Source organism: Cynocephalus volans, chromosome 10, assembly GCF_027409185.1.
Source record: "Cynocephalus volans isolate mCynVol1 chromosome 10, mCynVol1.pri, whole genome shotgun sequence".
Taxonomy (NCBI): domain Eukaryota; kingdom Metazoa; phylum Chordata; class Mammalia; order Dermoptera; family Cynocephalidae; genus Cynocephalus; species Cynocephalus volans.
The window spans coordinates 31849344-31855460 of NC_084469.1; positions in this window are offsets into that span (position 1 = coordinate 31849344).

A 6117-nucleotide genomic window follows, 5' to 3' on the forward strand; every position below is an offset into this window, starting at 1 on the left:
AGAGACCCACCTCACCCATAAAGACTCACATAGACTTAGAGTGAAAGGATGGAAAAAGATTTACCATGCAAACAGAAAAGAAAAACGAGCTGGAGTAGCTATTCTTATATCTGACAAAATAGACTTTAAGCTAAAAACCATAAAAAGAGACAATGAGGGACACTACTTAATGATAGAAGGACTGATCCATCAAGAAGACATAACAATCATAAATATGTACGCACCCAATGTTGGAGCAGCCAGATTTATAAAACAAACTCTATTAGACCTAAAGAAGGAAATAGACACTAATACCATAATAGCAGGGGACCTGAACACCCCACTGTCAATATTAGACAGATCATCTAGGCAAAGAATCAGTAGAGAAATACAAGATCTAAACAATACTGTAGACCAATTGGAATTGGTAGATATCTACAGAACATTCCATCCACCAACCTCAGAATATTCATTCTTCTCATCAGCCCATGGATCATTCTCCAGGATAGATCACATATTAGGTCACAAATTAAGTCTCAATAATTTCAAAAAAATTGGAATTATCCCATGTATTTTCTCAGAACATAATGGATTAAAACTAGAAATTAATAACAAACGAAACTCTGGAAACTATACAAACACATGGAAATTAAACAGCATTCTACTTAATGACATATGGGTCCAAGAAGAAATCAAGCAGGAAATAAAAAAATTTATTGAAACTAATGAAAACAATGATACATCATACCAAAACCTGTGGGATACTGCAAAAGCAGTATTAAGGGGGAAATTTATTGCATTAAATGCTCACCTCAGAAGAATGGAAAGATGGCAAGTGAACAACCTAACACTTCACCTTAAAGAACTAGAAAAACAAGAACAATCCAAACCTGAAGGTAGCAGACAGAAAGAAATCATTAAGATCAGAGCAGAACTGAATGAAATTGAAACCAAAAAAACAATTCAAAAGATCAATGAATCAAAAAGTTGGTTTTTTGAAAAGATAAATAAAATTGACAAACCATTAGAATGGCTAACTAAAAAAAGAAGAGAGAAGACTCAAATAACAAAAATCAGAAATGAAAAAGGCGATATTACAACTGATTCATCTGAAATACAAGGAATCATTCGAGACTACTATAAACAACTATACGCCAACAAATTTGAAAATCTGGAGAAAATGGATAAATTTCTGGACACACACAAGCTCCCAAAACTGAACCATGAAGACGCTGAAAATTTGAACAGACCAATAACAATAAAGGAGATTGAAGCTGTTATCAGAAGGCTCCCAACAAAGAAAACCCCAGGACCAGGTGGATTCACAGCAGAATTTTACCAAACATCCAAAGAGGAATTGACACCGATTCTTTACAAACTATTCCAAAAGATTGAAACGGACGCAAATCTCCCAAACTCATTCTATGAAGCAAACATCATCCTGATACCAAAACCAGGTAAAGATATAACCAAAAAAGAAAACTACAGGCCGATATCCTGGATGAATATAGATGCAAAAATCCTCAATAAAATACTAGCAAACAGAATACAGCAACACATATGTACAATTATTCACCACGATCAAGTGGGATTCATCCCAGGGATGCAAGGTTGGTTCAACATAAGCAAATCAATAAATGTGATACACCATATTAATAAACTCAAACACAAGGACCATATGATCATCTCTATAGATGCTGAAAAAGCACTTGATAAAGTACAGCACTCATTCATGACAAAGACACTCTATAAGTTAGGTATAGAAGGAAAGTATCTCAACATAATTAAAGCCATATGTGCCAAACCCACTGCCAATATCATCCTGAATGGGGAAAAGCTGAAAGCTTTTCCTTTAAGAACAGGAACTAGACAAGGATGCCCACTCTCACCACTCCTATTCAACATAGTGTTGGAAGTACTAGCCAGAGCAATCAGAGAAGAGAAGGAAATAAAGGGTATCCAGATTGGAAAAGATGAAGTCAAACTGTCCCTGTTTGCAGATAACATGATCCTATATATCGAACAGCCTAAAACCTCTACAAAAAAAACTCTTGGAATTGATAAATGATTTCAGCACAGTAGCAGGATAAAAAATCAACACACAAAAATCAGTAGCATTTCTTTTCTCCAATAGTGAACATGCAGAACGAGAAATCAAGAAAGCCTGCCCATTTACAATAGCCACCAAAAAAATAAAATACTTAGGAATTGAGTTAACCAAGGAGGTAAAAAATCTCTATAATGAGAACTACAAACCACTGCTGAGAGAAATTAGAGAGGATACAAGAAGATGGAAAGATATCCCATGCTCTTGGATTGGAAGAATCAACATAGTGAAAATGTCCACACTACCCAAAGTGATATACAAATTCAATGCAATCCCCATCAAAATTCCAAAGACATTTTTCTCAGAAATGGAAAGAACTATCCAGACATTTATATGGAATAATAAAAGACCACGCATAGCCAAAGCAATGCTGAGCAAAAAAAAATAAAGCTGGAGGCATAACACTACCTTACTTTAAGCTATACTACAAAGCTATAATAACCAAAACAGTATGGTACTGCCATAAAAACAGACACACTGATCAATGGAATAGAATAGAGAATCCAGAAATCAACCCACACACTTACTGCCATCTGATCTTTGACAAAGGCACCAAGCCTATTCACTGGGAAGGGACTGCCTATTCAGCAAATGGTGCTGGGATAGCTGGATATCCATATGCAGGAGAATGAAACTAGATCCATACCTCTCACCGTATACTAAAATCAACTCAAAATGGATTAAGGATTTAAATATACACCCTGAAACAATAAAACTTCTTAAAGAAAACATAGGAGAAACACTTCAGGAAATAGGACTGGACACAGACTTCATGAATACGACCCCAAAAGCACGGGCAACCAAAGGAAAAATAAACAAATGGGATTATATCAAACTAAAAAGCTTCTGCACAGCAAAAGAAACAATTGACAGAGTTAAAAGACAACCAACAGAGTGGGAGAAAATATTTGCAAAATATACATCTGACAAAGGATTAATATCCAGAATGTATAAGGAACTCAAACAACTTTACAAGAAGAAAACAAGCAACCCAATTAAAAAATGGGCAAAAGAGCTAAGTAGGCATTTCTCTAAGGAAGATATACAAATGGCCAACAGACATATGAAAGAATGCTCAACATCACTCAGCATCCAGGAAATGCAAATCAAAACCACACTGAGATACCATCTAACCCCAGTTAGGATGGCTAAAATCCAAAAGACTCTGAACGATAAATGCTGGCAAGGTTGCAGAGAAAAAGGAACTCTCATACATTGTTGGTGGGACTGCAAAATAGTGCAGCCTCTATGGAAAATGGTATGGAGGTTCCTCAAACAATTGCCGATAGATCTACCATACGACCCAGCTATCCCAGTGTTGGGAATATACCCAGAGGAATGGAAATCATCAAGTCGAAGGTATACCTGTTCCCCAATGTTCATCGCAGCACTCTTTACAATAGCCAAGAGTTGGAACCAGCCCAAATGTCCATCATCAGATGAGTGGATACGGAAAATGTGGTACATCTACACAATGGAATACTATTCAGCTATAAAAACGAATGAAATACTGCCATTTGCAACAACATGGATGGACCTTGAGAGAATTATATTAAGTGAAACAAGTCAGGCACAGAAAGAGAAATACCACAAGGCATAGAAAGAGAAATACCACATGTTTTCACTTATTGGTGGGAGCTAAAAATTAATATATAATACACACACACACACACACACACACACACACAGACACACAAAACCGGGGGGTGGGGGGGGGAAGAAGATATAACAACCACAATTATTGATACGACAAGGATACAGAAAGGACATTGTTTGGGGGAAGGGGGGGAGGGGCAGAGGGAGGGAGGTTTTGGTAAGGGGCAACAATAAACAACCACAATGTATATCGACAAAATAAAATTAAAAAAAAATAAATAAATATGCTTACATGTAACAATGAGTGTATTCAAAGAAAACCATCAAAATAATTTTCCAGGTGGTACATGGATACGCAAAAAAATCAAGAAGTTGGTAGAGAATGGCTGAAGTTCAAGAAACAATTTTATTCTAAGCAACCAAAATCTCAAAGTCACTGAAAACTGAAATACACCTTGAGTATTTTTCCTTTGAATAAAAGCTTTGCATGAAAGCTTTATTAACTGTATGCTCATTAATTTAGTAAATTCTAAGCCTTTTGCTGGATATCTGCTTGAAATTCCATTGTTTCCTACCCATACACAGTACCAGATATACATTGAGTAATTATTGATAGTAAGTTGTTCCATATTTCCTCTATTGGACTTATTCCTTTGCTGGCTTATATATGTGTTGTGTGTGCAAAACAAGATTTTTCTTTTAAAAATATTTTCAAATACTTGCAATTACACTTAAACTCCAGAAAAAGGTTTTTGGTTTTTTTTTTGGCATGTCAAGAGATGCAACACTTTCCAAGCGTAGGTCCTTCAAGGGGCAGAACACCTGCGTGTAGGTCTCATACGGGGAGGAGTAAATTTGTATACTGATGCAAAATACAATGGTGACCTATGATCATAATTAACTAATTTCATGTACTTTGTCAATTGTACCATGTTTCCAACAGTTCCAAGAAACTTCCCCTTCTGTAAACTGGGGGGTGACTGCAAGTCTTGGTCTCCAAGGCGGGGCCTGCTCAGGAAACTGCAGAGGCCATGCGGGGTTGGCTAGCTCCGTCAGGACTGCGGTTTCGAGCTCCCCAGCATGCCACCTTCCTCCCGCCACCACCAGCGCGTCTCCCCCGAAGCCTGCTCTGCCTAAGCGCGCCCGCCCCTCAACACGCCCGCCGCCCCAAGCAGACAGGAGCGGGGCCACAGTCTCCAGGTGTCCGGGCAAAGGCAGTGCTCAGGCTAGGACGCCGGGTGCGCTCCTGCGGGGTTCGTCTTTCCCAGACCGGGAAACCCGAACTCCCTGCCTGGAACACCAACCGGAAGCCGAGAGGAGATCCAGGGCAGCGGGTGGGGACGGAGGGAAAGCCCCTTCTTTGGGGGTGGGGAATATGAATATGCAACAGGAGCTCCTCCTCTTCCCATTGGACAGGAGGCATGTTGCATATTAATGACGCCTCGTGATTCGCCAGGGCGCTCCCCACGACTCGCCTTACGTACGGGGCGGGAACGAGGCAGAACCTCCTGTGATTGGTTGCCCTTGAGGGAGGCTGCCTTCGATTGGCTGGAGAAACGGTTTACCATATGGGCGGGAGATTTAAATTTCCATTTTGCGTGTTTCTGAGTGGACCAGGAGACCCAGGCCATCCTTTCCAATCTGCATCTTCCCCGCCTGCCCTTCTCCCCCTGCAATTCCTTTATTTTCTACGCATTAGTGCTTTACCAGTACTACAACCATAAAAAAGGTATTCCACACTGTGCTCTTAGCTTGCGTGCTCCGATACGCTTATTTTACAGATGGGAAGACTGAGGGCCGGAGCGGGAGGACTTCCGTCCAGCTCTTGACTCCAAGCTCCGGGTCCAGCCGCCGCCCCAGGCTGGAGGCAGCGGTCCGCGGGCTGCAGAGCGCTCCCCAAGTGTCCCATAATTGCGGCTCCCCTCGCGCCAGGCTCGCCCCGGGTCTCGGCGTCTCCTCCCACTCTGAGCCGCCCCCTTCTTACCGGCTCCCGGCTGCGACAACCCCTCGCGCCTCCTCCACCTGCAGCGCCAGGTCTGTGGCTTAGTGGCCCTGGGCCCGCCTGCGGCCGCGGGGAGGCTCCACCCAGCCCAATCCCACTGGACACGTGGGGAGTACGAAACCCAGAAGGGGCAGCGCGACGAGTGACGCAGCCTGCGGCAGGGCCAGGGCTAGACGCAGGTCTGCTGACTCCCAGCCCGGGGTTTTGACCACTGTCTCCTGCTTAGTCCCCCGCGTCTTCACGATAGGCCGAGCATCCGGCCCTGCCGCTCCCAAGCCACCTCCCCGTGTCTCTAGCGCTACGGGCCGCAGAACTCGCGCCTGCGCAGAGCCTTCGGCGATGCTGCTTAGCGACCGAATCCGCCCACTGTGCCCTGACGACGCGTTACCGTTGCCATGGAGACCGCGCTGTTTACCTCTCTCTTCCGCAAGAG